We start from the raw sequence: 12,476 nt of genomic DNA on the forward strand, positions 1-12,476 counted from the left end.
GGTCGTGCATTATCCTGCTGAAATGTAGGGTTTCGCAGGGATCGAATGAAGGGTACATCTGAAAGGTAACGTCCACTGTCCAAAGTGCCGTCAATGCGAACAAGAGGTGACCGAGACGTGTAACCAATGGCACCTCATACCATCACGCCGGGTGATGTATCAGTTTGGCGATGACGAATAAACGCTTCCAGTTTGCGTTCACCGAGATGTGGCCAAACACGGATGCGACCATCGTGATGCTGTAAACAGAACCTGGATTCATCTGAAAAATCACGTTTTGCCATTCCTACACCCAGATTCGTCGCTGAGTACACCATCGCAGTCGCTCCTGTCTGCGATGAAGCGTCAAGGGTAACCGCAGCCACGGTCTCCGAGCTGATAGTCAGTGCTGCTGCAAACGTCGAACTGTTCGTGCAAATGGTTGTTGTCTTGCAAACGCCCCCATCTGTTGACTCGGGGATCGAGACGTGGCTGCACGATCCGTTACAGCGATGAGGATAAGCTGCCTGTTATCTCGACTGCTAGTGATACGAGGCCGTTGGGATCCAGCACGGCGTTCCGTATTACCCTTCTGAGCCCACCGATTCCATATTCTGCTAACAGTCATTGGGTCTCAACCAATGCGAGCAGCAATGTTTCTATACGATAAACCGCAATCGCGAAAGGCTACAATCCGACCTTTATCAAAGTCGGAAACATGATGGTACGCATTTCTCCTCCTTACACGAGGCATCATAACAACGTTTCACTAGGCAACACCGGTCAACTACTGTTTGTGTATGAGAAATCGGTTAGAAACTTTCCTAATGTCAGCACGTTGTAGGTGTCGCCACCGGCGCCAACCTTGTGTGAATGCTCCGAAAAGCTATTCATTTGCATATCACAGCATCTTCTTCCTGCCGGTTAAATTTCGAGTCTGTAGCACGTCATCTTCGTGGTGCAGCAATTTTAATGGCCAGTAGTGTATGTACAGAAAGAGCCATACACGGTATCAGCGCACTGTTGCGAGGCTGTATCGCTGCCATGCCACGACACGTCACTGCTGTTATCTGTGCCAAAGGTGGACATACTGGTATATACCATTTACTAGTTACGTGGTCATAATGTTCTGGCTAATCAATGCATTTCAACAACTGTCATTGCGTCGATTTAAAGGAGGAACTATAATGCGATATCCCTCTGTGGAACAGTTTTAGAAAAAGACGTTTAGTATTTCCGGTTTTTCTGTGTCATCCTCTATTTCAATGCCATTACAGTCACAGTGTGTCTGGACAGACAGCTTTGACCCATTTACTTATTTAACACAAAACTAGGATTTTCTGTCATTAGAATTAGAATCAATCAGAAAATTTAGAAATTCTGAAGAGTCTTTTTCTCCATGTACCCACACAACGGAAGTGTCATCAACATAGCAAAATCAACATGATGGTTTCTTCTTTGTCATGTGAGGAATCGTTCCTTCAAACTTTTGCATAACAGAAATTTGCTACAACTGCGCTGAGTAGGTATCCCATAGGCCATAGCCACATCATCAGTTCACTACAAGAATTTTTGTCCAACCGAAAGTAAGTTGGTGAGAGACCCAAATCCCTCCTAACTCTGCTATCACATCATTAAGTGGAACCATCCCACACCGTGATACGACAAAACTGACTATAATTCACCCAAGGACTCAACATAACGAATATTAATTCTTTGACAAAATGACTAGAATTTCTAATGTGTCAGTTTTTTTCCAGCAAAGAACTGTAGGAGAATGCCGATGTGTTTGGCAGTGCCAGAGGTCGAACAATTAATAGTACTAACAATAAACAATGGATCTTAATCAAATGCACTGCATTTTAGGCAAAAAATATGCAATTATCAGTTGTAAAGAGCATTAAGTTTCCTGCTACTTTCGTATACAACATGTTGAAAAATTCAGAACATCTACTGAGATACGAGGCTGTGAAAATCTGCAACAATATCAAGAACCCGCAAAAAATTAGATATATCAATCGTTTCGTACTACTAACTTTTTTCAATGCAGTTTTGTACACAATGCTCTACAATACTTAATTTCCTTATTGAGGTATACAAAATATTTCTAATTGCTCCACATACACGCTGAGGAATGTTGCATTAACAATTTCAATAAAAGTGGACTGAAAACTGAAAATACCATCCTCAGTCAAAAACAATATTCCTGAATATATCTTTAAGCCATTATCTATGCAAATATATATATATATTACTGAGGTGACAAAAGTTAGGATATCTCCCAGTATCGTGTCGGACCTCCTTTTGCCCGATGTAGTGCAATAACGCGATGTAGCATGAACTCAACAAGCCGCTGGAAGTCTCCTGGAGAAATATTGAGCCATGGTGCCTCTATACCCGTCAATAATTGCAAACGTGTTACCGGTGCAGGATGTTGTACACCAACTGACCTCTCGATTGCGTCCCGTAAATGTTCGATGGAATTCGTGTGGGAAGTCGGGATGGAAAAATCATCCGCTCGAGTTCTCCAGTATGTTCTTCAAACCAATAGTGAACCACTGTGGTTCGGTGACATGGCGCGTTGTCGTCCACAAAAATCCCATCGTTCTTTGGGAACGTGGAGTCCATGAATGGCTGAAAATGATTTCCAAGAAGACAAACATACCATTCCCAGTTGGACCAGATGACTCAGTCCATTCCTTGTAAACACTGCCCACACAATTACAGAGCTATACCAGCTCACATAGTGCCTTGTTGACAACTTCGGTCCATGGCTTCATGGGATCTCCGCCACACAAACACTTACCAGCTGAAATCGGAACTCATCTGAATAGGCCGCGGTTTTCCAGTGGTCTACGGTCCAACCGATATGGACACGAGCCCAGGAGAGGCGCTGCAATCGCAACGGCCATCTGCTGCCACAGCCCATTAACGCCAAATTTCGCCATACTGTTTTAGCGGGTACGTTCGTCGTACGTCCCGCATTACTTTCCGCGGTTATTTCACGCAGTGCTGCTTGTCTCTTAGCGCTGACAACACGTGAGCACCGCTGCTCTTGGTCGTTAAGTAAAGGACGCTGGCCACTGTGTTGTTCGTGGTGAGAGGTAATGCCAGGAATTTGGTACTCTCGGCAAAATCTTGACACTGTGGATCTCGGAATATCGAATTCCCATGCCTCTAGCTCCAAAAACCATTCGGCGTTCAAAGTCTGTTAATTCCAGTCGTGCGAGCATAATTACGTGGGAAACCTTTTCATATGAGTCACCTGAGTACAAATGATCAGTCCGTCAACGCTCTGACCTTTTATACGTTATGTAAGCGATGCTACCGCCATTTTTATATGTGCATATCGCTATACCATGACTTTTGCCACCTCGCCGTACATGTACTTCATTACATTCGTTTAATTTCTGGGGAGTAAGTAGGGAAAAAAACTCATATTTTCAACTCTTTTACACACAGTTATATTTCAACAAAATATAGTTTAAAATAAATCTTACTTTATTTTAATTGCTGGCCCAATGTTGACACGAGTTCCCTATCTTCCCTCACTCCCACCCCTCAACAGTATTCGCCCTTCCACTGGACAGCCCTTTGAGTTTTGCAAAGCTTCCGACACTTGATTATTTAACTGCTGTGAATGGGCGCGTTGTTGCTATATTGCAGCAGGTGTTCGTTCGTTCAAACTGTTAGATTCACATTAGGCTGTGTGCTTTACCTGTGCTGAAAGTCTTGAATGATGGTGAAACTCCGTTAGTGAAAGAGAGACCTGTAAATTGACTATGTGAGTCGAGCGTAAACTTACAGCACATTCTGATTTTCTGTGTAGCATGAACGAAGTCCAGGTTCACTCCTCATGCCAAATGAGCTATAATAATGACAAGCTGATAGCAGTTTGCGAAATCCCCGCGCGTGGAAAGTTATCATTAACCAGAAAATTAATTGTGAGTAGGGCCACGCCTTTAAGACCTTACGTATGAGTTTACGTGCACACAATTTAACTGGATAACGCTAATTGTTAATGGCGCAAACTGTAAATCCTAAACTGGACATTTACATAAAAAATAATTAATTTGAGTGGAAGGTGTGTAACAATATGCCATTTAAACACGTTGGTTTATTCTCTAAAAACATCAATCACCGTATTTTACGGACTGTAAGACGCACTTTTTCTTCAAAAAATTGACTCCAAATTTCAGGTGTGTCTTATAGTCGAAATCAATATAAAAATGTCCACTGTTTGATTTAAAATTCCCGCCAGGTTTAAAAGTCTTATATTCGAGAAGTGGTGTACGGACGTATATATGTATGTATGTAACAAATAAGGAGTGCATAGTTCGTGGAAGAAACGTATTTTATTTCTATGAGCTTCACGACACCTGTTTCATTCTACCGGCATCATGAACCATTGCAGCAAATCTACGGATGAATGGGAATAGTTTTCAAAAAGACGAATGCCGCATCGTCAGCATTGTCTTACTACGACAGAGAAGAGGTAATCATCATTTATACGAAAAGAAGTTTCAAAACAGTTTCTAGTCCATGTTGCAGAAGATTGAAAGGAGTACCTATCGTCCTGTCCTGTGTGGTGTCTGTATATAAGAAAAAACTGTACCAATCGATAGGTGCAGCTTATTATGATACCATCGTCAAACTACTCTCTCTCGTGAAATTAAAATGTATTTTTATACAATCACACATCAGAATTTCCTCCTACTATTAAAAAACAGCTGCATCTGCCTGTTCTCTCGCCAAAGAACCTTTTTTTGCACATTCCCTGTCCGACCACATCCAACGCGCTGTGCCTTCTCACGTACGCAAAAAATCACCAGCAAACAAGAGAGCCTAGCACCACATTAAATGAAAAAGGAAATGCGGTTATTAAAGCTCAGGTATACGTGAATAAGGAAGTTCCCTGTGGAATTCGGCCCGATATCGTCCTCTAACTACAGAAATAATCTTATTTTCAATGTAACTGGCATGCAAAGTTGACTGCTGCGTTTCAAGCTTGCCTCTGGAGAAGGGCTTCCCGGTCTGTTCCCTAGGTCATTGCCTGAATATGTTTTTAATTTCAAAGATCACTGCTTTTCAATTCTAACTTTAAACAACACATGTGCGCTGAAGCCACAGGCTGACCATCTCTAATCAGTCTGATAATGACCTGAAAAAAATACTTCAAGTACGAACTTGCTCCCTTTCCATTGCCATTTTATGGGAGGAAGGCATTTTCAGAGAGACAAGTCACATGTTACTCTGGCTTAACTCACATGTAACAGCTGGGAAGAGCAAAGCTGATGTATCAGATAGTAGCTTCCTCCTGGGCGAATATTTTTGTGCTATTTTGAAAACGTTTGTGGCTACGTACAGCGGCGACAGTCAAAACGCTGTGGTAGTGTGACTTCTGTGGTAGTCTTCGGTGGGCACCCACAGAAGGAAATAAAAGGAGCACAAAAAGCACCGAAAGGGCTATTCGTTCCAGGTTACAATCTCCTGCAGAAGTTCACGTTCAATAAATCGTTTACACAGGATAATCGTGCAAACATACCGTCATTTGACCAACAACAACTTCCATATGCATGACACACTAATAAGCATCCATAATGCAGAGAAATAATTGAAAGATATGAAAGAAAATAAAGCACCAGGTACGGATGGAATCCCAATCCGCTTTTACAAAGTATACTGTACGACTTTGGCTCCTTACTCTAGCCTGCATTTATCGTGAATCTCTCGCCCAGCACAAAGTCTCAAGCGAGTGGAAAAAAAATCACAGGTGGCACCAGTATACATGAAGGGTAAAGGAACAAATCCGAAAAATTTTCTGCAGAATCCTTGAACATATTGTCAGTTCCAATATAATAAACTTCCTTGATACTGAGAAGCTCATGTCCACGAATCAGCATGGTTTTAGGAAGCATCGATCTGGGGAAACTCAGCTTCCCCTTTTCTCACTTGATATACTACGAACAATGGAGGAAGGACAATAGGCTGATTCCACACTTCTAGATTTTCAGAAAGCATATGACACGGTGCCCCATTGCAGGCTGTTAACGAAGGTACGAACGTACGTTCAAATGGCTCTGAGCACTATGGGACTTAACTTCTGAGGTCATCAGTCCCCTAGAACTCAGAACTACTTAAACCTAACTAACCTAAGGACATCACATACATCCATGCCCGAGGCAGGATTCGAACCTGCGACCGTAGCGGTGGCGCGGTTCCAGACTGAAGCGCCTAGAACCGCTCGGCCACCCCGTCCGGCGTGCGAGCGTTCTGAGTGTGACTCGACGATTTCTTAAATAACAGAAGCCAGTATGTTGTCCTCGACGTCGAGTGTTAAACAGAGACAAGGGTATCGTCAGCAGTGCCCCAGGGAAGTGTGACAGAACCACTATTAATCTATGTATACATGATTTGCCGGACACGGCGGGCACCAATCTGCGGTTAATTTGCTTATTATGTGTTGTGCGGTGAGGTGTCGAAGTTGAGTGACTACATGAAGATACAAGGTGTCTTAGAAAGAATTTCTAATTGGTGTGGTGAAAGGCAGCTAGCACTAAATATGAAAAAAAAAGTTAATGTGGATGAGTAGGAAGAGCAAACCTATGATGTTCGGATACTGTGTTACTAGTGTCCTGCCTGACACAGTCAACTCGTTGAAATATCTGGATGTAACGTTGCAAAGCGATATGAGGTGGAACGAGCTGTGAGAATTGTGGTAGAGAAAACAAATGGTTGACTTCGGTTTATTGGGAGAATTTTAGGAAAGAGTGGTCCACCTGTAAAGGAGATTGCATATGGGATGCTGGTGCGACCTATTGTTGAGTACTGCTCGAGCGTTTAGGATCCGTACCAAGCCGGAGTGAAGGAAGTCAGCGAAGCAATTCAGAAGCTGCCTGCAAGATTTGTTAGCGGTAGGTTTCAACAACATGTAAGTGTTATGGAGATGCTTTGGTAACTCAAATGGAAATCCCTGGATAAAAGGTGACGTTCTTTCGAGAAACACTATTGAGTAAATTTAGAGAACTGGTATTTGAGACTGACTGCCGAACGATTCTACTGCCACCAACATACACTGCATATAAAGACTACTAAAATAATGTATGAGAAATTACGAGTCATACGGAGGGATATAGACAGTCGTTTTCCCCTCACGCTATTAGCGAGTGGAACAGGGCAGGAAATGACAAGTATTGGTACAAGGTACCCTCCGCCACTCGCAGTACGGTGGCTTGCGGAATATCGATGTACAGGTTAAAGTTCTTTTTGATGTTACCATGTTTTCACAGATGCCAAAGGATAAACTGTTACCGAATGAAAACAAAAAAAGTAGGCAATAGAAGATGTAGATGTGTTAATTGTGGCCGGCCGCTGTGGCCGTGCAGTTCTAGGCGCTTCAGTTTGGAACCGCGTGACCGCTACGGTCGCAGGTTCGAATCCTGCCTTGAGCATGGATGTGTGTGATGTCCTTAGGTTGTTAGGTTTAAGTAGTTCTGAGTTCTAGGGGACTGATGACCACAGATGTTAAGTCCCATAGTGCTCAGAGCCACTTGATTTTTTTTTTTTTTTTGTTAATTGTGAAAACACTCATTTCATTGTCTTCCGAACATGATTCTACGGTTGTTATTGGAGAAGAATTGATCTTTCCGTTTTGATAATGGCTTTAGCGCAACATAATGTGTTGTTCTGCATATATGGAAGAGGTAACATAGAACTGTGCTGTATCCGACAACATCCTTCAGCTATAAGTATAATGTGAAGCACTGTATTTCTCCATGTGATAAGTGGTTGCGATACCACCTGCACTCTGGAGAGGGGAAATTAAATTTTGCACAACAATTCAGAGTGATGCTTCCTACAGTAAAAGTGCTTTTATTTTAAAAGGTCCACATGCAGGAAAAGAGAAGATCGTGGGAGGAATTGAAAATTTCCTTGTGGCACTTTATGGAGGTGTCTCGAACACTTCTATCGATGAATTATTTTCGCTTTTATGGTGCTTATACAAATACCACATCAATTTGGCACTCCTACAGCCAACAAGGGATGCAGATCAATATCACGCATATAGAACTTACCTCCAAGTCCAAAAGTGGATGGGGATGAAAAAGACGCTCTCAAGTGATATTGGAAGAGAGACAGTTGCGGTCTAACTCTGTCAATGAATAAAGAATCAGTTACGCAGGCATTGCTGAAAAGGATTCCACGTCAGTGCAAAAATACTAGTGGCAAAAAATGTAATTGCAAAAAACCAGGACTTTGAGCCTCCATTGTATGTGTTCAATGTGGATTTGAATCATACGGTAGTGCAACAGAGGTTGCATTCAACATGGAACCAGACGAGTTACACTATCAGTGATGAATTGTACACATCAACCACATCTGAGCCAAAACAATAGAAAATGATGAATTTTTAACTTAAAATTCTGTATACATCATTAAAATAAAATTTAAGATCTATTTTTAAACTGCATTTTTGCATATATATATATATATATATATATATATATATATATATATATATATATATATATATATAATGGCTTAAAGAAGATATTACCATCAGAAATACCGGTTTGGACTCGGGATATCATTTTCAGTTTGGAGTACACTTTCGCTAAAATTGTTACTGCAACATTTCTCCGCGTGTATATGGAGTAATCACAAATTTGTTGTATGAATCTTGAGGAAAATTAAATCCTCTGCAACACTGGTTGTTTGACATTGTGCACTAAAATAGTTATTATGGCGAAACCACTGACATATCTAAATTTTTGCAGATATATCAGTAGCAGTTCCCTATTTTCGAACATGTTATAAATGAAACTTTCAGTAAATTTAACGCTCTTTAGAACTCATGATGGCACATTTTTCTCTAAAGTGCACTGAGGAAAAACGGAAATGCCACTCCTTAGCGGTTTTTTCAAGATGGTGGATAAATGCACTACGACGAAGAAGGTCTAAAACTTGAATTATTCGGGAAAAGGGTAGTACACACAACATCCCTGAAAATCAAAATTACTCCCACTTTTACAATGAAAGATGCTATCTCTACTGAGTTAGTAGTGCAATGGCAGAAGAAGTAGTGACTGAGACTCAGGATAACAGTGTAGCAGTGGAGACGAATCCTTCCAGAATGTGAGAAGATTGCAGAATAGTCCGACCGACTGTTACGAATAGACTGATTTGTCACCTGTAGATAGGGACAGGAAAAATTTATTTTATGGCTAGATTCGTTGCTATTTGTGAGAAATTAGCTACTACTTATGTCGAATTAGCTACTACTTATGTCGAATTAGCTACTACTTATGTCAAATTAGTTGCAATTTTTGCCGAATACGTTGTTTTTCTGCCAAATTCGGTGACTTTTTTGCTAAAATCAGTGAAGTTTCTTGCCAAATTTATTGCATTGTTTTGGTATTTTCGTATATTCCAAAATTTGGTGCTTTTTTACCAACATCGTCGTTATTTGTTGCCGAATTAGATGTTTTTGCCAAATTAGAGGCTATTTTTGAAGAATTAGATGCTTTCTTTTGCCAAATTCATTGTTATGTAACATTAGGTATGCAAATTTCTCCAGTTCGGTGTTATTTTTTGCCAAAGTCAATATTTTTGAGGAATTCGGTGCAACTTTTTGCGGAATTTGGTGTTTGGTACCAAATTCGGCATTATCGTCCCTGCCTCACTGCTAACAACTGCTGCTTTCCCAAAAACAAGATATGTACAATAGTTTACACTGAGGTGACAAAAGTCACTGGATAGCGATTGCAAATGTAGAGAATGCGGTACGGCCGCGCGGACGAGGTATAAAGGAGCAGTGCATTGGCAGAGCTGTAATTTGTACTCAGGTGATTCTCGTGAAAGGTTTTCCATAAGACAATCGATTTCGGAAACTGTTAGGGAATTCAATATTCCGAGATCCACAGTGTCAAATGTGTGCCGAGAATGCTACATTTCAGGCAATTCCTCTCACCACGGACAGAGCAGTGGCCGACCGCCTTCTCGTTACGGCCGAAGGCAGCGCCGTTTCCGTAGTGTTGCTCATGCTGGCACTGCGCAAATACCCACAGATATCATTGTGGGATGCCCGACGAACGTATACGTTAGGACAGTACGGCAAAATTTGGCGATAATGGACTATGGCAGCAGACGACCAAGGCGAGTGCCTGTGATAACAGCACGACATCACCTGCAGTGTCTCGGGTAGGCTCGTCACCATATTGGTTCGACTCTACACGACTGGAAAACCATGGCGTGGTCAGATAATTACTGATTTTAGCTGATAAGAGCTGATGGTTAGGTTCGAGTGTAGCGCAGACCCCGCGAAGCCAGGGAACCATGTTGACAGAAAGGCAGTGTGCAAGCTGGTGGTGTCTCCCTAATGGTGTGGGCTGTGTTTACATGGAATGGATTCAGCCCTCTGGTCCAAGTGAACCGATCACGGTCTGTAACTCGTCATGTTCGACTGCTTGGAGACTATTTGCAGTAAACGCGATGGAATTTCTATGGATGACAATGCTCCACGTCACAGGGCCACAATTGTTCACGATTGGTGAATCCTATCGAAAACTTATGGGACATAATTAAGGACTCAATTCGTGCACAAAATACTGTACCAGCAACACTTTCGAATTATGAACGGCGACGGAGACAGCTTGGCTCAATATTCCTGCAGGGGACTTCTAACGACTTGTTGAGTTCACGCCACGTCGACTTGCTTCCCTATACTGGCCAATGGAGGTCCGTCGCAATCTTAGGATGTATCCCATGACTTTTGTTATTTCAGTGTCTGAAATGTGCATGTGTTTACCGCATTTTTCCAAGTTACTACTAGAACAGCATTTCTATACCTCTAGTACGTTAAATGATGAAATAACTTTACTCTGTGTAATAATACTGTGTACTTTAAGATCGAATCTATATTTAAATAGCAGGTCACTAACATTGCCTATCTTCATATAATTTAAATTTCTCAAGATCGAACTCCAGTCGGTCCCAATGAACTCCATTACCGAGGTTTCACTATTCTGCAAATTAATTATCTAACTAATTAGAAACAAAGCTAGTTGTAAACGATAGGTGTGCCATAAACAAACAGAAGAGAAACGATCATGAGTATAAATTACCATTTATTGAGTAGGTGAGCAAAGCTGAGGCTCCAGATACACCATATGAGCCATAGAGTTGGGACACCGAATAGCAGAAATCAATAGTAGATGGATCCACTCTTTGCTTCTCTGACACCGTGAACTCTTCTGGGGCACTTTCAATAAGGTGTCTCAATCTCCATGGACGATTGGCAGCCCTTACTTTCTCAAAAGCAAAACCACAGAAGGTGGTGTTGTTGGACAATGGGATATGGAGTGAAGTCAAGTTTCTAACTCATACTAAGTATGGTGTATTGCGTTCACATCGTGAATCTCAGCTGGCCAGTCCATTTCAGGAATGTTACTGGCCACAAACCACTGCCTCACAGATGCTGCTTTTAGGTGTCTCAATGTTCTTGGACGATTGGCAGCCCATTATTCCTCAAGAGCAAAAGCACAAAAGGTTGTGATGTTGGACACTGGGATGTGGGGTGAAGTCAAGTTTCTAACTTATACCAAGTAAGGTGTATTGCGTTCACATTGTGAATCTCAGCTGGCCAGTCCATTTCAGGAATCTACATCTACATTTATACTCCTCAAGCCACCCAACGGTGTGTGGCGGAGGGCACTTTACGTGCCACTGTCATTACCTCCCTTTCCTGTTCCAGTCGCGTATGGTTCGCGGGGAGAACGACTGTCTGAAAGCTTCCGTGCGCGCTCTAATCTCTCTAATTTTACATTCGTGATCTCCTCGGAAGGTATAAGTAGGGAGAAGCAATATATTCGATACCTCATCCACAAACGCATCCTCTGGAAACCTGACGAGCAAGCTACACCGCGATGCAGAGCGCCTCTCTTGCAGTCTGCCACTCGTGTTTGCTAGACATCTCCGTAACGCTATCAAAGTTATCAAATAACCCTGTGACGAAACGCGCCGCTCTTCTTTGGATCTTCTCTATCTCCTCCGTCAACCCGATCTGGTACGGATCCCACACTGATGAGCAATACTCAAGTATAGGTCGAACGAGTGTTTTGTAAGCCATCTCGTTTGTTGATGGACTACATTTTCTAAGGACTCTCCCAATGAATCTCAACCTGATACCCGCCTTACCAACAATTAATTTTATATGAGCATTCCACTTCAAATCGTTCCGCACGCATACTCCCAGATATTTTACAGAAGTAACTGCTGTCAGTGTTTGTTCCGCTATCATATAATCATACATAAAGGATCCTTCTTTCTATGTATTCGCAATACCTTACATTTGTCTATGTTAAGGGTCAGTTGCCACTCCCTGCACCAAGTGCCTATCCGCTGCAGATCTTCCTGCATTTCGCTACAATTTTCTAATGCTGCAACTTCTCTGTATACTACAGCATCATCCGCGAAAAGCCGCATGGAACTTCCGGCAC

General features: G+C 42.1%; 1 protein-coding gene across 2 annotated transcripts in view; it reads right to left on the reverse strand.

Annotated features, from left to right (window-relative positions):
- LOC126293475 (uncharacterized) overlaps positions 1 to 12,476 on the reverse strand; it is a 282,060-nt gene that overhangs the window by 152,083 nt on the left and 117,501 nt on the right. The gene's annotated exons all lie outside the window — the stretch shown is intronic.

Source organism: Schistocerca gregaria, chromosome 10 (genome assembly GCF_023897955.1).
Source record: "Schistocerca gregaria isolate iqSchGreg1 chromosome 10, iqSchGreg1.2, whole genome shotgun sequence".
NCBI classification, from domain to species: Eukaryota; Metazoa; Arthropoda; class Insecta; order Orthoptera; family Acrididae; genus Schistocerca; species Schistocerca gregaria.